Source organism: Pseudophryne corroboree, unplaced genomic scaffold, assembly GCF_028390025.1.
Source record: "Pseudophryne corroboree isolate aPseCor3 unplaced genomic scaffold, aPseCor3.hap2 scaffold_222, whole genome shotgun sequence".
In the NCBI taxonomy this organism is placed as follows: domain Eukaryota; kingdom Metazoa; phylum Chordata; class Amphibia; order Anura; family Myobatrachidae; genus Pseudophryne; species Pseudophryne corroboree.
In genome coordinates this window covers 117,819-145,105 of record NW_026968868.1, presented here as the reverse complement: position 1 = coordinate 145,105, position 27,287 = coordinate 117,819, and the positions used below count along the sequence as shown (strand labels likewise).

At 42.7% G+C, this 27,287-nt stretch overlaps 10 non-coding genes across 10 annotated transcripts; 6 read left to right on the top strand and 4 right to left on the bottom strand.

The window, feature by feature from the left end:
* The first annotated feature begins 473 nt into the window (after nt 1-473).
* Nucleotides 474-637, top strand: LOC135008057 (U1 spliceosomal RNA). The gene has a single exon (XR_010207874.1). It is a non-coding gene; the product is annotated as a U1 spliceosomal RNA (small nuclear RNA).
* Nucleotides 638-6,548: 5,911 nt separating this feature from the next.
* LOC135008135 (U1 spliceosomal RNA) lies at nt 6,549-6,711 on the top strand. The gene has a single exon (XR_010207951.1). It is a non-coding gene; the product is annotated as a U1 spliceosomal RNA (small nuclear RNA).
* Nucleotides 6,712-7,382: 671 nt separating this feature from the next.
* LOC135008013 (U1 spliceosomal RNA) lies at nt 7,383-7,546 on the top strand. The gene has a single exon (XR_010207833.1). It is a non-coding gene; the product is annotated as a U1 spliceosomal RNA (small nuclear RNA).
* A 152-nt stretch (nt 7,547-7,698) lies between these two features.
* LOC135008251 (U1 spliceosomal RNA) lies at nt 7,699-7,861 on the top strand. Its single transcript, XR_010208062.1, has one exon. It is a non-coding gene; the product is annotated as a U1 spliceosomal RNA (small nuclear RNA).
* Nucleotides 7,862-8,535: 674 nt separating this feature from the next.
* On the top strand, nt 8,536-8,699 carry LOC135008102 (U1 spliceosomal RNA). The gene has a single exon (XR_010207919.1). It is a non-coding gene; the product is annotated as a U1 spliceosomal RNA (small nuclear RNA).
* A 152-nt stretch (nt 8,700-8,851) lies between these two features.
* LOC135008321 (U1 spliceosomal RNA) lies at nt 8,852-9,014 on the top strand. Its single transcript, XR_010208103.1, has one exon. It is a non-coding gene; the product is annotated as a U1 spliceosomal RNA (small nuclear RNA).
* A 15,349-nt stretch (nt 9,015-24,363) lies between these two features.
* On the bottom strand, nt 24,364-24,527 carry LOC135008196 (U1 spliceosomal RNA). The gene has a single exon (XR_010208011.1). It is a non-coding gene; the product is annotated as a U1 spliceosomal RNA (small nuclear RNA).
* A 151-nt stretch (nt 24,528-24,678) lies between these two features.
* LOC135008036 (U1 spliceosomal RNA) lies at nt 24,679-24,842 on the bottom strand. Its single transcript, XR_010207855.1, has one exon. It is a non-coding gene; the product is annotated as a U1 spliceosomal RNA (small nuclear RNA).
* Nucleotides 24,843-25,514: 672 nt separating this feature from the next.
* On the bottom strand, nt 25,515-25,677 carry LOC135008249 (U1 spliceosomal RNA). Its single transcript, XR_010208060.1, has one exon. It is a non-coding gene; the product is annotated as a U1 spliceosomal RNA (small nuclear RNA).
* A 152-nt stretch (nt 25,678-25,829) lies between these two features.
* LOC135008010 (U1 spliceosomal RNA) lies at nt 25,830-25,993 on the bottom strand. The gene has a single exon (XR_010207829.1). It is a non-coding gene; the product is annotated as a U1 spliceosomal RNA (small nuclear RNA).
* Between the last annotated feature and the right edge of the window lie 1,294 nt (nt 25,994-27,287).

Here is a 27,287-nt window from a genome sequence, read left to right as displayed (position 1 = left end):
GAGCTGTTACAGTGCCCAGCTGCTGCAAGAAATCAGCTTGAATGCTTCAGGGGCTGGGGCATAGCCAACATGAGCCCCACACCGAAGGAGGGTGGAGGTGTTTAATGCAAACTAGGGGTCAGCCAAGTGCCGCAAAAGGCCACCATGCCCTGCACGCCCCTTTTCTCTTTTCATATGCAAACGAGGGTTGAAGCCAACTTTGACCCACTGCTTGGATGACATCACCATATGCAAATCTATCTGCTGCAGGCCTTCCCCCAGGAATGCTTGCACTAGTTGTTGCATTTGGTTTGTTGTTTGGGGGTGCTTCAGTATTAGGCAGCCTTCTGCCCTCCCATGTTCATCTGAAAATATGTGTTCTCCCTGCAGTTGCTGTCCCCAGATGAGAGTTCCCTTGTGCTGCCTCAGTTGAATCTCCTTTACTTGACAGAGATGTGCCTGAGCAGCGGCCCTCCCCAGCCATATCCCAAATCATACTTATTTTGCATAGGAGATACCATTGTTATGAAGATTGTTCTCCCAGGGTGCGGTTCATTCATTGCACTCTGGGTATGCTGACCCCTGTGATTTCCCCAAATGTGGGAAACTCGACTGCATTATTTGTGGTAGTGGTGGACTGTGTTTGTGCTTTCCTCTGGTCAGCTCTTGTAAAAGTCAGATTTCTTTGTCTCAGATCTTCCTCTTGCCTTGTTCTCAGGGCCGGCGCTACCACTAGGCAGCTTTAGGCAGCTGCCTAGGGGCGGCGACCACTGGAGGGCGGAACGAAAGTGAAAGAGAACACACACACTCCTCCTATTCTTTAAGAGGAGCAGCTCGTTGGCGCCTGGCCCACCACGTCTGACTGTCTGCCAGTGCCGTGCCTTCAAACGTGAGTTGACTGTGTCTGTGTGTGCCTGCCAGTGCCCTACTTAAGTTCTTCTTCAACCCGGCCTGCCGTCAGTGCCGTGCAGCCGCCCCCCCCCCCGGGCCCCCACCTCTGCGATCATAGCCCACAGCTGAGCCGCCCACAGAGGAATCATAACGTGGGACTCAGGAGTGCAGGCGGCAGCAGCAGCAGGCTGCGCATTATACTCATTCCTGAGGAATGAGTTATAATGCACAGCCTGCTGCTGCTGCCGCCTGCGCTCCTGAGTTATGTGAGCAGACGATCCGCCGCTCCCCCACGCGATGGTCTTCCACGGACTACAGGGCACATGCACACCATCATGAAGGGGTCTGCTGGCCTGGTCGCTGGTCCGCTCTGCTGCCACATCGGGCGCCGCCTCTCCCTAGAATCGAGCAAATTTTTATCTGCGCCTCTCCCCCCCCCCCCCTCCCTCCGCAATCCCGCGACTGGCTCCCGGCCGCATCTCATCAGAACCTTCTGCTGCCTCCACAGCTATTGGGCTCCTGCTTCAACTCCCCCCCCCCCTCCTGCATCTAGTATTCCTGTACCTAGGTTAATTTCTTCAACCCCCCCCCCTCTGCTCCCCCCCCCCCCCCCTCTGCTGCTGCCTCTCATTACCAGCTCCCCCACAGCTGTTAGGCTCCCGCTGCTCCCCCCCTCCCCCCTCCTGCATTTTGTACCTAGGGTCATCTCCCCCCCCCCCCCCCGCTGCTGCCTCTTCTTATTACCAGCTCCCCCACAGCTATTAGGCTCCCACTTCTCCCCCCCCCCCCTGCATCTTGTACCTAGGTTCATCTCTCCTTTCCCCCCCTCCCCCACAATTGGGCTCCCACATGTTGCATTGTAGCATTCAGTGTGCTACAATGTGAATTTCGGCTCATTCAGTGTGCTACAATGTGAATGTCGGCTCATTCAGTGTGCTACAATGTGAATGTCGGCTCGTTCAGTGTGCTACAATGTGAGTTTCGGCTCATTCAGTGTGCTACAATGTGAGTTTCGGCTCATTCAGTGTGCTACAATGTGAGTTTCGGCTCATTCAGTGTGCTACAATGTGAGTTTCGGCTCATTTAGTGTGCTACAATGTGAATGTCGGCTCATTCAGTGTGCTACAATGTGAGTTCCGGCTCATTCAGTGTGCTACAATGTGAATGTCGGCTCATTCAGTGTGCTACAATGTGAATTTCGGCTCATTCAGTGTGCTACAATGTGAATGTCGGCTCATTCAGTGTGCTACAATGTGAATGTCGGCTCGTTCAGTGTGCTACAATGTGAGTTTCGGCTCATTCAGTGTGCTACAATGTGAGTTTCGGCTCATTCAGTGTGCTACAATGTGAGTTTCGGCTCATTTAGTGTGCTACAATGTGAATGTCGGCTCATTCAGTGTGCTACAATGTGAATGTCGGCTCATTCAGTGTGCTACAATGTGAGTTTCGGCTCATTCAGTGTGCTACAATGTGAATGTCGGCTCATTCAGTGTGCTTCAATGTGAATGTCGGCTCACTCAGTGTGCTACAATGTGAATTTCGGCTCATTCAGTGTGCTACAATGTGAATGTCGGCTCATTCAGTGTGTTACAATGTGAATGTCGGCTCATTCAGTGTGCTACAATGTGAATTTCGGCTCATTCAGTGTGTTACAATGTGAATGTCGGCTCATTCAGTGTCCTACAATGTGAATTTTGGCTCATTCAGTGTGCTACAATGTGAATTTTGTCTCATTCAGTGTGCTACAATGTGAATTTCAGCTCATTCAGTGTGCTACAATGTGAATGTCGGCTCATTCAGTGTGTTACAATGTGAATGTCGGCTCATTCAGTGTGCTACAATGTGAATGTCGGCTCATTCAGTGTGCTACAATGTGAATGTCGGCTCATTCAGTGTGCTATAATGTGAATTTCGGCTCATTCAGTGTGCTACAATGTGAATTTCGGCTCATTCAGTGTGCTACAATGTGAATTTTGGCTCATTCAGTGTGCTACAATGTGAATTTCGTCTCATTCAGTGTGCTACAATGTGAATGTCGGCTCATTCAGTGTGCTACAATGTGAATGTCGGCTCATTCAGTGTGTTACAATGTGAATGTCGGCTCATTCAGTGTGCTACAATGTGAATGTCGGCTCATTCAGTGTGCTACAATGTGAATGTCGGCTCATTCAGTGTGCTATAATGTGAATTTCGGCTCATTCAGTGTGCTACAATGTGAATGTCGGCTCATTCAGTGTGTTACAATGTGAATGTCGGCTCATTCAGTGTGCTACAATGTGAATGTCGGCTCATTCAGTGTGCTACAATGTGAATGTCGGCTCATTCAGTGTGCTATAATGTGAATTTCGGCTCATTCAGTGTGCTACAATGTGAATTTCGGCTCATTCAGTGTGCTACAATGTGAATGTCGGCTCATTCAGTGTGCTACAATGTGAATTTCGTCTCATTCAGTGTGCTACAATGTGAATGTCGGCTCATTCAGTGTGCTACAAGGTAAATTTCGGCTCATACAGTGTGCTATAATGTGAATTTCGGCTCATTCAGTGTGCTACAAGGGGAATTTCGGCTTATTCAGTGTGCTACAATGTGAATTTCAGCTCGTACCGTGTGCTATAATGTGAAAGGGGCACCAGTACTAGATAGTATAAGGGGTTTTACTACACGGGACATGCCCCCTTTTGGGTGACCACGCCCCCTTTTCTGGAGCGTGCGCGCCGAAGGCACGTGCATATTTACATCCTTGACTTTTGCATACCCCCACTTCCAAATTTCCACTTCGACCATGTGTGTGTGTGTGTGTGTGTGTGTGTGTGTATGTATGTATATATATATATATATATATATATATATATAATTATATAATATGAGACTACATGCACACACATATATGGGGGGGGGGGGCGCAGCTGACAATTTGCCTAGGGTGCCGAGAAACCTTGCACCGGCCCTGGGCACATGCACATCATCATGAAGGGGTCTGCTGGCCTGGTCGCTGGTCCGCTCTGCTGCCACATCGGGCGCCGCCTCTCCCTAGAATCGAGCAAATTTTTATCTGCGCCTCTCCCCCCCCCCCCTTTCCTCCCTCCGCAATCCCGCGACTGGCTCCCGGCCGCATCTCATCAGAACCTTCTGCTGCCTCCACAGCTATTGGGCTCCTGCTTCAACTCCCCCCCCCCCCCCTCCTGCATCTAGTATTCCTGTACCTAGGTTAATTTCTTCAACCCCCCCCCCCCCCTCTGCTCCCCCCCCCCCCCCTCTGCTGCTGCCTCTCATTACCAGCTCCCCCACAGCTGTTAGGCTCCCGCTGCTCCCCCCCTCCCCCCTCCTGCATTTTGTACCTAGGGTCATCTCCCCCCCCCCCCGCTGCTGCCTCTTCTTATTACCAGCTCCCCCACAGCTATTAGGCTCCCACTTCTCCCCCCCCCCCCTGCATCTTGTACCTAGGTTCATCTCTCCTTTCCCCCCCTCCCCCACAATTGGGCTCCCACATGTTGCATTGTAGCATTCAGTGTGCTACAATGTGAATTTCGGCTCATTCAGTGTGCTACAATGTGAATGTCGGCTCATTCAGTGTGCTACAATGTGAATGTCGGCTCGTTCAGTGTGCTACAATGTGAGTTTCGGCTCATTCAGTGTGCTACAATGTGAGTTTCGGCTCATTCAGTGTGCTACAATGTGAGTTTCGGCTCATTCAGTGTGCTACAATGTGAGTTTCGGCTCATTTAGTGTGCTACAATGTGAATGTCGGCTCATTCAGTGTGCTACAATGTGAGTTCCGGCTCATTCAGTGTGCTACAATGTGAATGTCGCTTCATTCAGTGTGCTACAATGTGAATTTCGGCTCATTCAGTGTGCTACAATGTGAATGTCGGCTCATTCAGTGTGCTACAATGTGAATGTCGGCTCGTTCAGTGTGCTACAATGTGAGTTTCGGCTCATTCAGTGTGCTACAATGTGAGTTTCGGCTCATTCAGTGTGCTACAATGTGAGTTTCGGCTCATTTAGTGTGCTACAATGTGAATGTCGGCTCATTCAGTGTGCTACAATGTGAATGTCGGCTCATTCAGTGTGCTACAATGTGAGTTTCGGCTCATTCAGTGTGCTACAATGTGAATGTCGGCTCATTCAGTGTGCTTCAATGTGAATGTCGGCTCACTCAGTGTGCTACAATGTGAATTTCGGCTCATTCAGTGTGCTACAATGTGAATGTCGGCTCATTCAGTGTGTTACAATGTGAATGTCGGCTCATTCAGTGTGCTACAATGTGAATTTCGGCTCATTCAGTGTGTTACAATGTGAATGTCGGCTCATTCAGTGTCCTACAATGTGAATTTTGGCTCATTCAGTGTGCTACAATGTGAATTTTGTCTCATTCAGTGTGCTACAATGTGAATTTCAGCTCATTCAGTGTGCTACAATGTGAATGTCGGCTCATTCAGTGTGTTACAATGTGAATGTCGGCTCATTCAGTGTGCTACAATGTGAATGTCGGCTCATTCAGTGTGCTACAATGTGAATGTCGGCTCATTCAGTGTGCTATAATGTGAATTTCGGCTCATTCAGTGTGCTACAATGTGATTTTCGGCTCATTCAGTGTGCTACAATGTGAATTTTGGCTCATTCAGTGTGCTACAATGTGAATTTCGTCTCATTCAGTGTGCTACAATGTGAATGTCGGCTCATTCAGTGTGCTACAATGTGAATGTCGGCTCATTCAGTGTGTTACAATGTGAATGTCGGCTCATTCAGTGTGCTACAATGTGAATGTCGGCTCATTCAGTGTGCTACAATGTGAATGTCGGCTCATTCAGTGTGCTATAATGTGAATTTCGGCTCATTCAGTGTGCTACAATGTGAATGTCGGCTCATTCAGTGTGTTACAATGTGAATGTCGGCTCATTCAGTGTGCTACAATGTGAATGTCGGCTCATTCAGTGTGCTACAATGTGAATGTCGGCTCATTCAGTGTGCTATAATGTGAATTTCGGCTCATTCAGTGTGCTACAATGTGAATTTCGGCTCATTCAGTGTGCTACAATGTGAATGTCGGCTCATTCAGTGTGCTACAATGTGAATTTCGTCTCATTCAGTGTGCTACAATGTGAATGTCGGCTCATTCAGTGTGCTACAAGGTAAATTTCGGCTCATACAGTGTGCTATAATGTGAATTTCGGCTCATTCAGTGTGCTACAAGGGGAATTTCGGCTTATTCAGTGTGCTACAATGTGAATTTCAGCTCGTACCGTGTGCTATAATGTGAAAGGGGCACCAGTACTAGATAGTATAAGGGGTTTTACTACACGGGACATGCCCCCTTTTGGGTGACCACGCCCCCTTTTCTGGAGCGTGCGCGCCGAAGGCACGTGCATATTTACATCCTTGACTTTTGCATACCCCCACTTCCAAATTTCCACTTCGACCATGTGTGTGTGTATGTATGTATATATATATATATATATATATATATATATATAATTATATAATATGAGACTACATGCACACACATATATGGGGGGGGGGGGGGGGCGCAGCTGACAATTTGCCTAGGGTGCCGAGAAACCTTGCACCGGCCCTGCTTGTTCTTCTTTCGAGAGTTCCTTTGTGCTGCCTCAGTTGGATCTCCTTCACTTGACAGGGGGGTGCCCGAGCAGCGACCCTCCCCAGCTCTAGCCCAACTCCTACTTACCTGCCAGGTGAGATACTATGATCATGAAGGTGCTTCTCCCAGGGCAAGGCTCACCCATTGCACTCTGGGTGTGCTGCCCCTGCGATTTCCCCAAATGTGGGAAACTTGACTGCATAATTTGTGTTTCCCCTGGTCGGCTCTCGTATAATTCAGATCTCTTTGTCTCAGGTCTCTCTCCAGCCTAGTTTGCTGTCTGTTTCCACTTCTCTTTTCTTGAGCCGCTCCCTTCTATGCCCTTGCGCACTATCCTGACTTCTCCCGTCTGCTTACTTTGTGCCTTCCAACGCACAATGCGAACTACAGGTAGTGCTGCAGGGCCCACACCCTTTTACTTGCCTTACAGAGCAGATCTGGAGCTGTTACAGTGCCCAGCTGCTGCAAGAAATCAGCTTGAATGCTTCAGGGGCTGGGGCATAGCCAACATGAGCCCCACACCGAAGGAGGGTGGAGGTGTTTAATGCGAACTAGGGGTCATCCAAGCGCCGCAAAAGGCCGCCATGCCCTGCATAACCCTTTTCTCTTTTCATATGCAGATGAGGGTTCCAGCCAACTTTGGCCCACTGCTTGGATGACATCACCGTATGCAAATCCGTCTTCTGCAGACCTTCACCCAGGAATGCTTTTACTAGTTGTTGCATTTGGTTTGTTGTTTGGGGGTGCTTCAGTATTAGGCAGCCTTCTGTCCTCCCATGTTCATCTGAAAATATGTGTTCTCCCTGCAGTTGTTGTCCCCAGATGAGAGTTCCCTTGTGCTGCCTCAGTTGAATCTCCTTTACTTGACAGAGATGTGCCTGAGCAGTGGCCCTCCCCAGCACTAACCCAAATCATACTTATTTTGCATAGGATATACCATGGTCATGAAGATTGTTCTCCCAGGGTGAGGTTCATTCATTGCATTCTGGGTATGCTGACCCCTGTGATTTCCCCAAATTTGGGAAACTCGACTGCATTATTTGTGGTAGTGGGGGACTGTGTTTGTGCTTTCCTCTGGTCAGCTCTGGTAAAAGTCAGATTTCTTTGTCTCAGATCTTCCTCTAGCCTTGTTCTTCTTTCGAGAGTTTCCTTGTGCTGCCTCAGTTGGATCTCCTTCACTTGACAGGGGGGTGCCCGAGCAGCGACCCTCCCAAGCTCTAGCCCAACTCCTACTTACCTGCCAGGTGAGATACTATAATCAGGAAGGTGCTTCTCCCAGGGCAAGGCTCACCCATTGCACTCTGGGTGTGCTGCTCCTACGATTTCCCCAAATGTGGGACACTTGACTGCATAATTTGTGTTTCCTCTGGTCGGCTCTCGTATAATTCAGATCTCTTTGTCTCAGGTCTCTCTCCAGCCTAGTTTGCTGTCCGTTTCCACTTCTTTTTTCTTGAGCCCCTCCCTTCTATACCCTTGTGCACTATCCTGACTTCTCCTCCCATCTGCTTACTTTGTGCCTTCCAATGCACAATGCAAACTACAGGTAGTGCTGCAGGGCCCACACCCTTTTACTTGCCTTACAGAGCAGCTCTGGAGCTGTTACAGTGCCCAGCTGCTGCAAGAAATCAGCTTGAATGCTTCATGGGATGGGGCATGGCCAACATGAGCCCCACACCAAAGGAGGGTGGGGGTGTTTAATGCGATCTAGGGGTCATCCAAGCAGCGCAAAAGGCTGCCATGCCCTGCACGCCCCTTTTATCTTTTCATATGCAGATGAGGGTTGAAGCCAACTTTGACCCACTGCTTGGATAACATCACCATATGCAAATCCATCTGCTGCAGGCCTTCCCCCAGGAATGCTTGCACTAGTTGTTGCATTTGGTTTGTTGTTTGGGGGTGCTTCAGTATTAGGCAGCCTTCTGCCCTCCCATGTTCATCTGAAAATATGTGTTCTCCCTGCAGTTGTTGTCCCCAGATGAGAGTTCCCCTGTGCTGCCTCAGTTGAATTTCCTTTACTTGACAGAGATGTGCCTGAGCAGCGGCCCTCCCCAGCCCTATCCCAAATCATACTTATTTTGCATAGGAGACACCATGGTCATGAAGATTGTTCACCCAGGGTGAGGTTCATTCATTGCATTCTGGGTATGCTGACCCCTGTGATTTCCCCAAATGTGGGAAACTCGCCTGCATTATTTGTGGTAGTGGGGGACTGTGTTTGTGTTTTCCGCTGGTCAGCTCTGGTAAAAGTCAGATTTCTTTGTCTCAGATCTTCCTCTAGCCTTGTTCTTCTTTCGAGAGTTCCATTGTGCTGCCTCAGTTGGATCTCCTTCACTTGACAGGGGGGTGCCCGAGCAGCGACCCTCCCCAGCTCTAGCCCAACTCCTACTTACCTGCCAGGTGAGATACTATGATCTTGAAGGTGCTTCTCCCAGGGCAAGGCTCACCCATTGCACTCTGGCTGTGCTGCCCCTGCGATTTCCCCAAATGTGGGAAACTTGACTGCATAATTTGTGTTTCCCCTGGTCGGCTCTCGTATAATTCAGATCTCTTTGTCTCAGGTCTCTCTCCAGCCTAGTTTGCTGTCTGTTTCCACTTCTCTTTTCTTGAGCCGCTCCCTTCTATGCCCTTGCGCACTATCCAGACTTCTCCCGTCTGCTTACTTTGTGCCTTCCAACGCACAATGCGAACTACAGGTAGTGCTGCAGGGCCCACACCCTTTTATTTGCCTTACAGAGCAGCTCTGGAGCTGTTACAGTGCCCAGCTGCTGCAAGAAATCAGCTTGAATGCTTCAGGGGCTGGGGCATAGCCAACATGAGCCCCACACCGAAGGAGGGTGGAGGTGTTTAATGCGAACTAGGGGTCATCCAAGCGCCGCAAAAGGCTGCCATGCCCTGCATAACCCTTTTCTCTTTTCATATGCAGATGAGGGTTCCAGCCAACTTTGGCCCACTGCTTGGATGACATCACCGTATGCAAATTCGTCTCCTGCAGACCTTCCCCCAGGAATGCTTGTACTAGTTATTGCATATGGTTTGATATTTGATGGTGCTTCAGTATTAGGCAGCCTTCCGCCCTCCCATGTTCATCTGAAAAGATGTGGTCTCCCTGCAGTTGTTGTCCCCAGACGAGAGTTCCCTTGTGCTTCCTCAGTTGAATCTCCTTAACTTGACGGGGGAGGGGCTGCCCGAGCAGCCACCCTCCCCAGCCCTATCCCAACTCATACTTATTTTGCATATGAGATCTCTATATCATGAAGATTGTTCTCACAGGGTGAGGTTCATCCATTATATTTTAAAATAGGAAGGTTCAAATTACATATTTGAATTGCATCTATGTGCTGGATTCAAATGTCCCCCCCCCCCTTCCTTTCTCAATTGTGCCCGTCAGCAGCTATTCTAAGGTTGCTGCCAATGGGTGTGACACATTAATTTCTTCTGTGGGGTACACTGGACTCCACAAGGATTCACATTGGGGTGTAGAGTAGGATCTTGATCTGAGGCACCAACCGGCTCAAAGCTTTTGACTGTTCCCAAGATGCTCAGCGCATTCTCCTCTATAACCCCGCTTCCATGAACAGGGAGCTCAGTTTGTAGTTGTTGCCTTCAGTAGCAGGCCACTTAACAGGGGCCTGCCTCAAGCAGCCTATTCTTAGCTATTAATTTTGACAAGAAAAGAAGAACTTTTTTTATGAGAATCTACAAGGGCTGCAGCAGGCTAGGTCTAATAGACATCTTTACTGCAGCTTCATCACTCCCAGCGGCACTGTATACTCCCGTGCCCTGGTTGCTGGGTCACTGCAGCGGAGGCTCCGGTTTCTTCCTAAGGTCAGTCACACACAATGTAACACCCCGGTATAACAAGTGTGTAAACTATGTGGAACAGGTCAGGGATACCTTGATGGACTATTCCTCCTTCAGCAGCAGCTCTTCTCTATTCCTGGCAGAGAGGCAAGGTTTCCCCAGACACAAAGAAAGGCAGGCAGGGCTTTGTATGAAAGAATAAATGGTTTACCACATAACTCAGAAAAGGAACTGATTACAGTAGGGAAGGGAAAGATTTGATTCAAGCAACTTAAACACAGACACCATATACACTTTAAGTCATTACACAAATGGTAATATAACTAAATCTGAGATTAATACTATGTTGCTTAGTAATAGAAATCAACTTATGCAGACAATATTTAAGTCCCAGATAACATTGGTGTCACTGCAGGGAGTCTCTATGTGCACGTTAGGGCCCGGTTATGTTGTTACATAGTTATATGCAGCTATTGTCTCCTTTAGCTGTGAACAAAATATTGTAGCTCTGTGTAGTAAAGATGATTGTTTAAAACAAACTGGAGCTGCTTCCCATGTAAATCGCTGCATAGGTATAGTAAATATAGGATAATGTCCTTTGCAGTGGAGTAGGTTTCAGTATAAATATGGATTTATCTCACCCAGTCAATAGATGTTTCTGAGGCAGTTTCCCCTCAGATGTAGGCCAGTCAGCATTGGTATAAAGGCTTTATACTCTCCTGTCTCTGACACTTGCTGTGCACTCTCTTGGCTGAGAGTGTCATGGCGTTCTTACTTGTTAATTGCTGCACTTCCACTGCTGTATTTTGCACTACTGCTTACTCTCTCATGCAATTTTCAGCTTATTTGTCTCCCCTCTCTCAGCTGCTCATCTCTGCGTAATGGCGTCGCCAGCTCTTTCCTCACCATGGCTCCAACTGACTTCTCAAACTGCTGTTCAATTTTCTTTTAAATAAACTTTATTTAAAATGGCACAGGCAACTACACTGTTGTCAAAAATGTCCTTGTTGTTATGGGATATCACACGTGCCCCCCCCCCAAAACATTCGTGTCCTCACGCATTTTGGTTTTATCCCTATATAAACTTCTCACTATATCCAGTCACATTCATTAGTGAACACAGTTTATGTCTGAAACATTAACATTTATCAACATTTTTAACATCAGTATCTGATAGGTATAATTCCTTTTGTGCTATAGTACATTAACACATGCTCCTGGAGCAATCGGTTGAAATCTGGACAGTATATGGTCTTGAAAAGTTTGTCTAGGAAACCTCAACCCCCCTGCCATGGATGAGTATTGAACTCTTTCTAAACTGTCTTTGGGACATGCTGTACAGAACTGCAGCTGACTATGGTGGTTTTCTGTTTTGCAAGCCCTAGTCTTCTTGCCTCCTTGTCGGTGACAAACCACCTTAGTCTGCTGTAAATACATTTTATGAGCCTCTTCCATTCCATCTTGGGATTCAGTATCACAGCTAGTTTGGGACAATGGATTCTGGAGAGAAAGAGGCAGCAAGGTTCTTCTTACAGAACAGGTTGGACAGTTTCGGCACCATCTCTTGATGTCTTCCCTCATTTCAACCCAAAAGAACTTTTTCCAGATGCTTGTTTCCATCCTTTTGCACCCAGGGTGACCTGACTTGTCGTGATATTCTTCAAGCACATAACAAGCACTTTGTCTTGGAATTACAAGTTGACTGATCCTATAATGAGTATTAGGATCCACACTACATCGAACCAACTGTCCTTTCTCTTCAAACAGCCTTTCTCGCTGTCTCAACAACTTCAGGAGTTCTGGCGAGGATTCTTGCCTTTGTCGCTTGGTCAGGTATTTCCCAGTCTTCAGTAAGGCTTTGAGGTGTCTTATCATCTGACTTTTATCTTGCAGGTGGTCAAAACTGGTTCCTTGAATAGGTTGCTCACAGTTTCTAGAACTGGATGCTATATTATTCATGCCTAACATTGAAGCATTCTTTCGGATAATCTGGACACTGGAGATGGGCATTTCTATCATTATTTGGCTAGCCTTATTTTTTTCATGTTCCTCTCTTACAGATAATTCTGTTATCATTCTTCCCTTTTGTTTGGCTATCCCAGGTTGAAGGCCTTGTTTCTCCTGGAGCTTGTCAGTTTGAAACTCTCCGTGGAGTGCTGCTACGAGCTCCTCACAGCAGTTCCGCAACACATTCATGCCCACTATCACTGGAGGCAATCCATCATCTTGGGCAGTGGTGATGATGAAGCCTTGCTGTGGTAGCACTGTTCGTCCGATTTGAATTTCAGCTTCCCAGTATCCTTTGCAAGGGATGCAGTGCCCATTGCTTGCAATCGGGTTTATCAATGTGGAAGTTGACGGAAACATCTGTTCCTCAGTCCAATGCTGCTCAAACTGTGTTGCTTGTATTGTGGTCACTTGTGATCCAGTGTCTAAGAGAGCGGGCATTGAGACTCCATTGATGCAAACTTGAACCACCGGGCATTGGCTAACATAACGGGTTAACCACATGAATTTGGAGTTTAAATGATCTGGCTGCTCAAATTCTCTCTTAATTTGTCCGCTTCCTTCACAGCTTTGAAAAATGGGTCGCCTTTGGGAGGCAAAGTGGTTGGAAAAAAGTGTCTCCCTGTTTCTATGTAGGTCCCATTGGGAACTGTTCAGTGGTCTCCTCTCCTGGCACCATTCCATTTCTTCATGGAGCAGTGCCTGCTGTCTCTTCAGAATCTGCAGGTCTCTGCGCATCTCTGTCACACCACGTGTCAGTTCAGCCAGCTGACCTCGTAACTCACTAGAAGAGTCAAATATGCATGTCTTTGAACATGGCACTGTCACTCCTTTTACTGTAGGTGGGTAAGTAGCTCCTTTAAAACTTGACTCCTGGGCATCAGAATTCTCTTGATACCGTGGCATCTCTGGAATAGACTCTTGTGGAACAGCCCCTGAAGTAAGACTGGAGCCTAGAACTTTAATCGCAGCCTCTTTAAAATCCAGGAATGTGCTTCCAGGCTTCTGCAATCTCAATAGTCGCAGCTGAGTTTTTACAAATTCGCCCCTTGCACCTTCAGTGAACTGGTCCAATAACATTTTCTCTTTGTCATGCACTTCCTCAGGGTCTGCTTGCTGAACATCTCTGAGTGCTTCCTGCAAGCTGAGGGCATAGCCCCGTAGTGACTCTCCTGGTTGTTGCTTTCGAGCAAAGAAGTGCATTTTAAGTTCTGACACTGTCCTTGTGTCAAATGTGGTAGCAAGCCTGTTGAGGATCTGGTCCACAGTCTTCTTCTCTTCAGTAGGCCAGGAAGTAAGCTCTCTAAGTGCAAGCCCTTTCAACTGTCCCATCAAGATCTCCACCTTTTGCTGCTCTTTCAGCGGGTACAGACGAAACAAAGACTGCAGTAGTATCCTCATCAGTTTATTTTTGTCAATTACCATTTTAATAATCGGGTAAAGAAAATTAAGTGGATTTTTGAAAGAAAACAATACTGTCAATATACTATTAAAACAAATTAAAATGGTAAAAGTTATTGTACTTTAAGTAAAAATAAAAGAGCAAAAATATCAATCCCAGTTTTGGATTACTTTAATTAACAAAAAAAAATGCATATAGCAGAGGATAGTTTCAATCTGCCTACCTCTGGGCTATGGACCCAGCATGCTTCCATTACAGTACTCTGCTGCACATGTAATTGCAAGAGATCCTGAAGCACTCACTCATCATGGGAAAGTACCAATGTGTTTCTTCATTGGTTGATGGAAGAAACATCTTACAAAAACTCTCCAGATTATTGACTATTTAAAGTTTTTCTAGGAAACGTTCTAGATGAATGCTTATCAGCCTTTGTCAGTATGTACTTTTGCAAAGTGTCGCTGTGGCGCAATCAGTTAGTGTGTACGGCTATTAACCAAAAGGTTGGTGGTTCAATCCCACCCAGGGACGTAATTGACCTTGTTATCAGATTTTGGTGATCTTTAAGTAGACAAGTCAAAATTTCAAAAACCCCTGTTATGGTGTAGGGTACCTGGCCTTCTCTGATGTAATCAGAGTTAGATTTGATTCAGTGATTTTATAAAAACAGCTAGGAAGCACAATTTAGCAGTGGTTTGCAGAGAAAAAGAAATATGCTGGCAAAAAAATCCAATTGAGTGATTAAACAGCTCTTTATTTTCTGGCTTTACTTTTATGCTAACAAATTTGTTCTCTGAAAAGTGTCCACAAAGCCAAATATCTGATTAACATCTTTGTAGGGATGGTTTTTCACCTATTACTAAATTAAACTTGCTTCATTGGAAAGGCAGCAAGATGCATCCTCATTTCAATATCTACTGAAATAATACAGGTTGACACCAGGAAACATTAACGCCACTGCATCCTTGCTGCTTTCTCATGTGGAAGTCTGTTTAATGTGAAAACAAGGTGATATCTAATTAGCACACAGGTAAGGAATTAAGAAAATCTTTATTTAAGGGTGAAGATGTTTCTCACAAAATCGTTGCCCCAATGCATCATTGAAATTCAAGCTGGAAAGATGATTTTAATATATCATTTGTACATTTTGTATTGCTCTTCTGGTGACAATGTAGTTGGCTTTTGTCAATTACCATTTTAATAATCGGGTAAAGAAAATTAATTGGATTTTTGAAAGAAAACAATACTGTCAATATACTATTAAAACAAATTAAAATGGTAAAAGTTATTGTACTTTAAGTAAAAATAAAAGAGCAAAAATATCAATCCCAGTTTTGGATTACTTTAATTAACAAAAAAAAATGCATATAGCAGAGGATAGTTTCAATCTGCCTACCTCTGGGTTATGGACCCAGCATGCTTCCATTACAGTACTCTGCTGCACATGTAAGTGCAAGAGATCCTGAAGCACTCACTCATCATGGGAAAGTACCAATGTGTTTCTTCATTGGTTGATGGAAGAAACATCTTACAAAAACTCTCCACATTATTGACTTTTTAAAATGTTTCTAGGAATCGTTCTAGATGAATGCTTATTAGCCTTTGTCAGTATGTACTTTTGCAAAGTGTTGCTGTGGCGCAATCAGTTACTGTGTAAGGCTATTAATTAAAAGGTTGGTGGTTCAATCCCACCCAGGGACGTAATTGACCTTGTTATCAGATTTTGGTGATCTTTATGTAGACAAGTCAAAATTTCAAACCCCCTCTTAGGGTGTAGGGTACCTGGCCGTCTCTGATGTAATCAGAGTTAGATTTGATTCAGTGATTTTATAAAAACAGCTAGGAAGCACAATTTAGCAGTGGGTTGCAGAGAAAAAGAAATATGCTGGCAAAAAAAATCCAATTGAGTGATTAAACAGCTCTTCATTTTCTGGCTTTATTTTTATGCTAACAAATTTGTTCTCTGAAAAGTGTCCACAAAGCCAAGTTTCTGATTAACACCTTTGTAGGGATGGTTTTTAACCTATTACTAAATTAAACTTGCTTCATTGGAAAGGCAGCAAGATGCATCCTCATTTCAATATCTACTGAAATAATACAGGTTGACACCAGGAAACATTAACGCCACTGCATCCTTGCTGCTTTCTCATGTGGAAGTCTGTTTAATGTGAAAACAAGGTGATATCTAATTAGCACACAGGTAAGGAATTAAGAAAATCTTTATTTAAGGGTGAAGATGTTTCTCACAAAATCGTTGCCCCAATGCATCATTAAAATTCAAGCTGGAAAGATGATTTTAATATATCACTTGTACATTTTGTATTGCTCTTCTGGTGACAATGTAGTTTGTTTTTGTCAATTACCATTTTAATAATCGGGTAAAGAAAATTAATTGGATTTTTGAAAGAAAACAATACTGTCAATATACTATTAACACAAATTAAAATGGTAAAAGTTATTGTACTTTAAGTAAAAATAAAAGAGCAAAAATATCAATCCCAGTTTTGGATTACTTTAATTAACAAAAAAAAAATGCATATAGCAGAGGATAGTTTCAATCTGCCTACCTCTGGGCTATGGACCCAGCATGCTTCCATTACAGTACTCTACTGCACATGTAATTGCAAGAGATCCTGAAGCACTCACTCATCATGGGAAAGTACCAATGTGTTTCTTCATTGGTTGATGGAAGAAACATCTTACAAAAACTCTCCAGATTATTGACTATTTAAAGTTTTTCTAGGAAACGTTCTAGATGAATGCTTATTAGCCTTTGTCAGTATGTACTTTTGCAAAGTGTCACTGTGGCGCAATCAGTTAGTGTGTACGGCTATTAACCAAAAGGTTGGTGGTTCAATCCCACCCAGGGACGTAATTGACCTTGTTATCAGATTTTGGTGATCTTTAAGTAGACAAGTCAAAATTTCAAAAACCCCTGTTATGGTGTAGGGTACCTGGCCTTCTCTGATGTAATCAGAGTTAGATTTGATTCAGTGATTTTATAAAAACAGCTAGGAAGCACAATTTAGCAGTGGTTTGCAGAGAAAAAGAAATATGCTGGCAAAAAAATCCAATTGAGTGATTAAACAGCTCTTCATTTTCTGGCTTTACTTTTATGCTAACAAATTTGTTCTCTGAAAAGTGTCCACAAAGCCAAATATCTGATTAACATCTTTGTAGGGATGGTTTTTCACCTATTACTAAATTAAACTTGCTTCATTGGAAAGGCAGCAAGATGCATCCTCATTTCAATATCTACTGAAATAATACAGGTTGACACCAGGAAACATTAACGCCACTGCATCCTTGCTGCTTTCTCATGTGGAAGTCTGTTTAATGTGAAAACAAGTTGATATCTAATTAGCACACAGGTAAGGTATTAAGAAAATCTTTATTTAAGGGTGAAGATGTTTCTCACAAAATCGTTGCCCCAATGCATCATTGAAATTCAAGCTGGAAAGATGATTTTAATATATCATTTGTACATTTTGTATTGCTCTTCTGGTGACAATGTAGTTTGTTTTTGTCAATTACCATTTTCATAATCGGGTAAAGAAAATTAATTGGATTTTTGAAAGAAAACAATACTGTCAATATACTATTAAAACAAATTAAAATGGTATAAGTTATTGTACTTTAAGTAAAAATAAAAGAGCAAAAATATCAATCCCAGTTTTGGTTTACTTTAATTAACAAAAAAAAATGCATATAGCAGAGGATAGTTTCAATCTGCCTACCTCTGGGTTATGGACCCAGCATGCTTCCATTACAGTACTCTGCTGCACATGTAAGTGCAAGAGATCCTGAAGCACTCACTCATCATGGGAAAGTACCAATGTGTTTCTTCATTGGTTAATGGAAGAAACATCTTACAAAAACTCTCCAGATTATTGACTATTTAAAGTTTTTCTAGGAAAACTTCTAGATGAATGCTTATTAGCCTTTGTCAGTATGTACTTTTGCAAAGTGTCGCTGTGGCGCAATCAGTTTGTGTGTACGGCTATTAACCAAAAGGTTGGTGGTTCAATCCCACCCAGGGACGTAATTGACCTTGTTATCAGATTTTGGTGATCTTTAAGTAGACAAGTCAAAATTTCAAAAACCCATGTTATGGTGTAGGGTACCTGGCCTTCTCTGATGTAATCAGAGTTAGATTTGATTCAGTGATTTTATAAAAACAGCTAGGAAGCACAATTTAGCAGTGGTTTGCAGAGAAAAAGAAATATGCTGGCAAAAAAAATCCAATTGAGTGATTAAACAGCTCTTCATTTTCTGGCTTTATTTTTATGCTAACAAATTTGTTCTCTGAAAAGTGTCCACAAAGCCAAGTATCTGATTAACATCTTTGTAGGGATGATTTTTCACCTATTACTAAATTAAACTTGCTTCATTGGAAAGGCAGCAAGATGCATCCTCATTTCAATATCTACTGAAATAATACAGGTTGACACCAGGAAACATTAACACCACTGCATCCTTGCTGCTTTCTCATGTGGAAGTCTGTTTAATGTGAAAACAAGGTGATATCTAATTAGCACACAGGTAAGGAATTAAGAAAATCTTTATTTAAGGGTGAAGATGTTTCTCACAAAATCGTTGCCCCAATGCATCATTGAAATTCAAGCTGGAAAGATGATTTTAATATATCACTTGTACATTTTGTATTGCTCTTCTGGTGACAATGTAGTTTGTTTTTGTCAATTACCATTTTAATAATAGGGTAAAGAAAATTAAGTGGATTTTTGAAAGAAAACAATACTGTCAATATACTATTAAAACAAATTAAAATGGTAAAAGTTATTGTACTTTAAGTAAAAATAAAAGAGCAAAAATATCAATCCCAGTTTTGGATTACTTTAATTAACAAAAAAAAATGCATATAGCAGAGGATAGTTTCAATCTGCCTACCTCTGGGTTATGGGCCCAGCATGCTTCCATTGCAGTACTCTGCTGCACATGTAAGTGCAAGAGATCCTGAAGCACTCACTCATCATGGGAAAGTACCAATGCGTTTCTTCATTGGTTGATGGAAGAAACATCTTACAAAAACTCTCCAGATTATTGTCTTTTTAAAGTTTTCTAGGAAACGTTCTAGATGAATGCTTATTAGCCTTTGTCAGTATGCACTTTTGCAAAATGTCTCTGTGGTGCAATCGGTTAGTGTGTTTGGTTATTAACCAAAGGGTTGGTGGTTCAATCCCACCCAGGGATGTTATTGACCTTGTCATCAGATTTTGGTGATCTTTAAGTAGACAAGTCAAAATTTCAAACCCCCTCTTATGGTGTAGGGTACCTGGCCTACTCTGATGTAATCAGAGTTAGATTTGATTAAGTGATTTTATCAAAAAACAGCTAGGAAGCACAATTTAGCAGTGGGTTGCAGAGAAAATGAAATATGCTGGCAGAAAAATCCAATTGAGTGATTAAACAGCTCTTCATTTTCTGGCTTTATTTTTATGCTAACAAATTTGTTCTCTGAAAAGTGTCCACAAAGCCAAGTATCGGATTAACATCTTTGTAGGGATGGTTTTTCACCTATTACTAAATTAAACTTGCTTCATTGGAAAGGCAGCAAGATGCATCCTCATTTCAATATCTACTGAAATAATACAGGTTGACACCAGGAAACATTAACGCCACTGCATCCTTGCTGCTTTCTCATGTGGAAGTCTGTTTAATGTGAAAACAAGGTGATATCTAATTAGCACACAGGTAAGGAATTAAGAAAATCTTTATTTAAGGGTGAAGATGTTTCTCACAAAATCGTTGCCCCAATGCAACATTGAAATTCAAGCTGGAAAGATGATTTTAATATATCACTTGTACATTTTGTATTGCTCTTCTGGTGACAATGTAGTTTGTTTTTGTCAATTACCATTTTAATAATCGGGTAAAGAAAATTAAGTGGATTTTTGAAAGAAAACAATACTGTCAATATACTATTAAAACAAATTAAAATGGTAAAAGTTATTGTACTTTAAGTAAAAATAAAAGAGCAAAAATATCAATCCCAGTTTTGGATTACTTTAATTAACAAAAAAAAAATGCATATAGCAGAGGATAGTTTCAATCTGCCTACCTCTGGGTTATGAACCCAGCATGCTTTCATTACAGTACTCTGCTGCACATGTAAGTGCAAGAGATCCTGAAGCACTCACTCATCATGGGAAAGTACCAATGTGTTTCTTCGTTGGTTGATGGAAGAAACATCTTACAAAAACTCTCCAGATTATTGACTTTTTAAAGTTTTTCTAGGAAACGTTCTAGATGAATGCTTATTAGCCTTTGTCAGTATGGACTTTTGCAAAGTGTCTCTGTGGCGCAATCGGTTAGTGTGATTGGTTATTAACCAAAGGGTTGGTGGTTCAATCCCACCCAGGGATGTAATTAACCTTGTTATCAGATTTTGGTGATCTTTAAGTAGACAAGTCAAAATTTCAAAAACCCCAGTTATGGTGTAGGGTACCTGGCCTTCTCTGATGTAATCAGAGTTAGATTTGATTCAGTGATTTTATAAAAACAGCTAGGAAGCACAATTTAGCAGTGGTTTGCAGAGAAAAAGAAATATGCTGGAAAAAAAATCCAATTGAGTGATTAAATAGTTCTTCATTTTCTGGCTTTATTTTTATGCTAACAAATTTGTTCTCTGAAAAGTGTCCACAAAGCCAAGTATCTGATTAACATCTTTGTAGGGATGGTTTTTCACCTATTACTAAATTAATCTTGCTTCATTGGAAAGGCAGCAAGATGCATACTCATTTCAATATCTACTAAAATAATACAGGTTGACACCAGGAAACATTAACGCCACTGCATCCTTGCTGCTTTCTCATGTGGAAGTCTGTTTAATGTGAAAACAAGGTGATATCTAATTAGCACACAGGTAAGGAATTAAGAAAATCTTTATTTAAGGGTGAAGATGTTTCTCACAAAATCGTTGCCCCAATGCATCATTGAAATTCAAGCTGGAAAGATGATTTTAATATATCACTTGTACATTTTGTATTGCTCTTCTGGTGACAATGTAGTTTGTTTTTGTCAATTACCATTTTAATAATCGGGTAAAGAAAATTAAGTGGATTTTTGAAAGAAAACAATACTGTCAATATACTATTAAAACAAATTAAAATGGTAAAAGTTATTGTACTTTAAGTAAAAATAAAAGAGCAAAAATATCAATCCCAGTTTTGGATTACTTTAATTAACAAAAAAAAATGCATATAGCAGAGGATAGTTTCAATCTGCCTACCTCTGGGTTATGGGCCCAGCATGCTTCCATTGCAGTACTCTGCTGCACATGTAAGTGCAAGAGATCCTGAAGCACTCACTCATCATGGAAAAGTACCAATGCGTTTCTTCATTGGTTGATGGAAGAAACATCTTACAAAAACTCTCCAGATTATTGACTTTTTAAAGTTTTCTAGGAAACGTTCTAGATGAATGCTTATTAGCCTTTGTCAGTATGTACTTTTGTAAAGTGTCTCTGTGGTGCAATCGGTTAGTGTGTTTGGTTATTAACCAAAGGGTTGGTGGTTCAATCCCACCCAGGGATGTTATTGACCTTGTCATCAGATTTTGGTGATCTTTAAGTAGACAAGTCAAAATTTCAAACCCCCTCTTATGGTGTAGGGTACCTGGCCTACTCTGATGTAATCAGAGTTAGATTTGATTAAGTGATTTTATCAAAAAACAGCTAGGAAGCACAATTTAGCAGTGGGTTGCAGAGAAAATGAAATATGCTGGCAGAAATATCCAATTGAGTGATTAAACAGCTCTTCATTTTCTGGCTTTATTTTTATGCTAACTAATTTGTTCTCTGAAAAGTGTCCACAAAGCCAAGTATCGGATTAACATCTTTTTAGGGATGGTTTTTCACCTATTACTAAATTAAACTTGCTTCATTGGAAAGGCAGCAAGATGCATCCTCATTTCAATATCTACTGAAATAATACAGGTTGACACCAGGAAACATTAACGCCACTGCATCTTTGCTGTTTTCTCATGTGGAAGTCTGTTTAATGTGAAAACAAGGTGATATCTAATTAGCACACAGGTAAGAAATTAAGAAAATCTTTATTTAAGGGTGAAGATGTTTCTCACAAAATCGTTGCCCCAATGCATCATTGAAATCCAAGCTGGAAAGATGATTTTAATATATCACTTGTACATTTTGTATTGCTCTTCTGGTGACAATGTAGTTTGTTTTTGTCAATTACCATTTTAATAATTGGGTAAAGAAAATTAAGTGGATTTTTGAAAGAAAACAATACTGTCAATATACTATTAAAACAAATTAAAATGATAAAAGTTATTGTACTTTAAGTAAAAATAAAAGAGCAAAAATATCAATCCCAGTTTTGGATTACTTTAATTAACAAAAAAAAATGCATATAGCAGAGGATAGTTTCAATCTGCCTACCTCTGGGTTATGAACCCAGCATGCTTTCATTACAGTACTCTGCTGCACATGTAAGTGCAAGAGATCCTGAAGCACTCACTCATCATGGGAAAGTACCAATGTGTTTCTTCGTTGGTTGATGGAAGAAACATCTTACAAAAACTCTCCAGATTATTGACTTTTTAAAGTTTTTCTAGGAAACGTTCTAGATGAATGCTTATTAGCCTTTGTCAGTATGTACTTTTGCAAAGTGTCGCTGTAGCACAATCAGTTAGTGTGTACGGCTATTAACCAAAAAGTTGGTGGTTCAATCCCAACCAGGGACGTAATTGACCTTGTGATCAGATTTTGGTGATATTTAAGTAGACAAGTCAAAATTTCAAACCCTCTCTTATGGTGTAGGGTACCTGGCCTACTCTGATGTAATCAGAGTTAGATTTGATTAAGTGATTTTATAAAAAAAACAGCTAGGAAGCACAATTTAGCAGTGGGTTGCAGAGAAAAAGAAATATGCTGGCAGAAAAATCCAACTGAGTGATTAAACAGCTCTTCATTTTCTGGCTTTATTTTTATGCTAACAAATTTGTTCTATGAAAAGAGTCCACAAAGCCAAGTATCTGATTAACACCTTTGTAGGGATGGTTTTTCACCTATTACTAAATTAAACATGCTTCATTGGAAAGGCAGCAAGATGCATCCTCATTTCAATATCTACTGAAATAATACAGGTTGACACCAGGAAACATTAACGCCACTGCATCCTTGCTGCTTTCTCATGTGGAAGTCTGTTTAATGTGAAAACAAGGTGATATCTAATTAGCACACAGGTAAGGAATTAAGAAAATCTTTATTTAAGGGTGAAGAGGTTTCTCACAAAATCGTTGCCCCAATGCATCATTGAAATTCAAGCTGGAAAGATGATTTTAATATATCACTTGTACATTTTGTATTGCTCTTCTGGTGACAATGTAGTTTGTTTTTGTCAATTACCATTTGAATAATAGGGTAAAGAAAATTAAGTGGATTTTTGAAAGAAAACAATACTGTCAATATACTATTAAAACAAATTAAAATAATAAAAGTTATTGTACTTTAAGTAAAAATAAAAGAGCAAAAATATCAATCCCAGTTTTGGATTACTTTAATTAACAAAAAAAAATGCATATAGCAGAGGATAGTTTCAATCTGCCTACCTCTGGGTTATGGGCCCAGCATGCTTCCATTGCAGTACTCTGCTGCACATGTAAGTGCAAGAGATCCTGAAGCACTCACTCATCATGGGAAAGTACCAATGTGTTTTTTCATTGGTTGATGGAAGAAACATCTTACAAAAACTCTCCAGATTATTGACTTTTTAAAGTTTTTCTAGGAAACGTTCTAGATGAATGCTTATTAGCCTTTGTCAGTATATACTTTTGCAATGTGTCTCTGTGGCGCAATCAGTTAGCGTGTTCGGTTATTAACCAAAAGGTTGGTGGTTCAATCCTACCCAGGGATGTAATTTACCTTGTTATCAGATTTTGGTGATCTTTAAGTAGACAAGTCAAAATTTCAAACCCCCTCTTATGGTGTAGGGTACCTGGCCTTCTCTGATGTAATCAGAGTTAGATTTGATTAAGTGATTTTATAAAAGAACAGCTAGGAAGCACAACTTAGCAGTGGGTTGCAGAGAAAAAGAAATACGCTTGCAGAAAAATCCAATTGAGTGATTAAACAGCGCTTCATTTTCTGGCTTTATTTTTATGCTAACAAATTTGTTCTCTGAAAAGTGTCCACAAAGCCAAGTATCTGATTAACACCTTTGTAGGGATGGTTTTTCACCTATTACTAAATTAAACTTGCTTCATTGGAAAGGCAGCAAGTGATGTCATCCAAGCAGTGGGTCAAAGTTGGCTTCAACCCTCGTCTGCTTATGAAAAGAGAAAAGGGATATGCAGGGCATGGCGGCCTTTTTTGCGACGCTTGGATGACCCCTAGTTCGCATTAAACACCCCCACCCTCCTTCGGTGTGGGGCTCATGTTGGCCATGCCCCAGCCCCTGAAGCATTCAAGCTGATTTCTTGCAGCAGCTGGGTACTGTAACAGCTCCAGAGCTGCTCTGTAAGGCAAGTAAAAGGGTGTGGGCCCTGCAGCACTACCTGTAGTTTGCATTGTGCATTGGAAGGCACAAAGTAAGCAGATGGGAGGAGAAGTCAGGATAGTGCACAAGGTTATAGAAGGGAGGGGCTCAAGAAAAGAGAAGTGGAAACAGACAGCATACTAGGCTGGAGAGAGACCTGAGACAAAGAGATCTGAATTATACGAGAGCCGTCCAGGGGAAACACAAATTATGCAGTCAAGTTTCCCACATTTGGGGAAATCGCAAGGGGCAGCACACCCAGAGTGCAATGGGTGAGCCTTGCCCTGGGAGAAGCACCTTAATGATCATAGTATCTCACCTGGCAGGTTAGTAGGAGTTGGGCTAGAGCTGGGGAGGGTCGCTGCTCGGGCACTACCTGTCAAGTGAAGGAGATCCAACTGAGGCAGCACAAGGGAACTCTCAAAAGAAGAACAAGGCTAGAGGAAGATCTGAGACAAAGAAATCTGACTTTTACCAGAGCTGACCAGAGGAAAGCACAAACACAGTCCACCACTACCACAAATAATGCAGTCGAGTTTCCCACATTTGGGGAAATCACAGGGGTCAGCATACCCAGAATGCAATGAATGAACCTCACCCTGGGAGAACAATCTTCATGACAATAGCATCTCCTATGCAAAATAAGTATGATTTGGGATAGGGCTGGGGAGGGCCGCTGCTCAGGCACATCTCTGTCAAGTAAAGGAGATTCAACTGAGGCAGCACAAGGGAACTCTCATCTGGGGACAACAACTACAAGGAGAACACATATTTTCAGATGAACATGGGGTGGCAGAAGGCTGCCTAATATTGAAGCACCCCCAAACAACAAACCAAATGCAACAACTAGTGCAAGCATTCCTGGGGGAAGGCCTGCAGCAGATGGATTTGAATATGGTGATGTCATCCAAGCAGTGGGTCAAAGTTGGCTTCAACCCTCGTCTGCATATGAAAAGAGAAAAGGGGCGTGCAGGGCATGGAGGCCTTTTGTGGTGCTTGGATGACCCCTAGTTCGCATTAAGCACCCCCACCCTCCTTCGGTGTGGGGCTCATGTTGGCCATTCCCCAGCCCCTGAAGCATTCAAGCTGATTTCTTGCAGCAGCTGGGAACTGTAACAGCTCCAGAGCTGCTCTGTAAAGCAAGTAAAAGGGTGTGGGCCCTGCAGCACTACCCGTAGTTTGCATTGTGCATTGGGAGGCACAAAGTAAGCAGACGGGAGGAGGTCAGGATAGTGCACAAGGGTATAGAAGGGAGGTGCTCAAGAAAAAAGAAGTGGAACCAGACAGCAAACTAGGCTGGAGAGAGACCTGAGACAAAGAGATCTGAATTACATGAGAGCCGACCAGGGAAAACTCAAATTATGCAGTCAAGTTTCCCACATTTGGGGAAATCGCAGGGGCAGCACACCCAGAGTGCAATGGGTGAGCCTTGCCCTGGGAGAAGCAACTTCATGATCATAGTATCTCACCTGGCAGGTAAGTAGGAGTTGGGCTAGAGCTGGGGAGGGTCGCTGCTCGGGCACCCGCCTGTCAAGTGAAGGAGATCCAACTGAGGCAGCACAAGGGAACTCTCGAAAGAAGAACAAGGCTAGAGTAAGATCTGAGACAAAGAAATCTGACTTTTACCAGAGCTGACCAGAGGAAAGCACAAACACAGTCCCCCACTACCACAAATAATGCAGTCGAGTTTCCCACATTTGGGGAAATCACAGGGGTCAGCATACCCAGAATGCAATGAATGAACCTAACCCTTGGAGAACAATCTTCATGACCATGGTATCTCCTATGCAAAATAAGTATGATTTGGGATAGGGCTGGGGAGGGCCGTTGCTCAGGCACATCTCTGTCAAGTAAGTTGCATTTGATTTGTTGTTTGGGGGTGCTTCAGTATTAGGCAGCCTTCTGCCCTACCATGTTCATCTGAAAATATGTGTTCTCCCTGCAGTTGTTGTCCCCAGATGAGAGTTCCCTTGTGCTGCCTCAGTTGAATCTCCTTTTGGAGAAGACCTCAATAAGATTGTAGCTGATCTGGCTACTGCTAAAACAGCTTGCCTACCTAGTATGACTCCTACCACGCAGAAGGCTAAAAGTACTTTTCTTGGCCCTTTCATCCTCCAGGTAAAGCGTACCCAAGGTCAGGCATACCCAAAGCAAGCTCATGTTTCCAGACCTGCCAAGCCCAGACTGAAGCAATCCTGGGCTGCCCATCAGCCTGCTTCCAAAACGGACAAGCCTGCCGCATGACGGTGCAGGCCTCCCTCTGGGGGATCCCAGGGTGGGGGGCCCGACTTCTAGGTTTGGCAAAGAAAGGTATAATTCTAAGCTAGAGAATTCTGTTTGGAGCTCACCTTGTACTTTGTGAAGAAATAATCAGCATTGTGGCTGAGCAGATACATGTAGTGTGTGGCTGCAAACTGCATGGATCTGCTGCGTTGTAATGCTGATTCTTTTTTTTTTCAAAGTACCAATAGCTTCATATAATGTTCACAATTTTTATGCAGGATCAAATAGCTCAATAGGTAGGGTGTTTGATTAGAATTCAACATGTTATAGGTTTGAATCCTGGGTATGGTAGTTTGAGATGTGTTATTTAATAAAGTATGTTGTTCTGACTGCCGGCATCCTATCACCTGGGATATCATACTAAATAAATGGAGTTGATCAAATTTTTTTTTTTTTTTTTAACTAGGCACAATTTCCAGATACTTCTCTTTATAACTGAGATTGCCCCCTGGAACTTCACATCAGTTGACAACTATGCATGAGTGGGCAGTGCTTGCCCTGGATCTGCCCACCCATTTATGTGCCGTCATAAAATAAAGCATGACTAACAGTTATCCTGGGCGTACACTACACAATTATCTGTCAGGCTATCTATCCAGTCTGGATGGATGGAATGAAAATCTGGTAATGTATAGGAGCAAATGTCAATTACCATTTGCTCCCAAACACTAGAAAAGTGGTCAAAAATGGTCATTACACAAATTGGTTAAACCCAAAATTTAACCAATTTGTTTAGGGGACCATTTTTGTCCATTTTTTTGTGTTTGAGAGTAAATCGTTGATGGTCATTTGCTCACATAGATAACCGGAT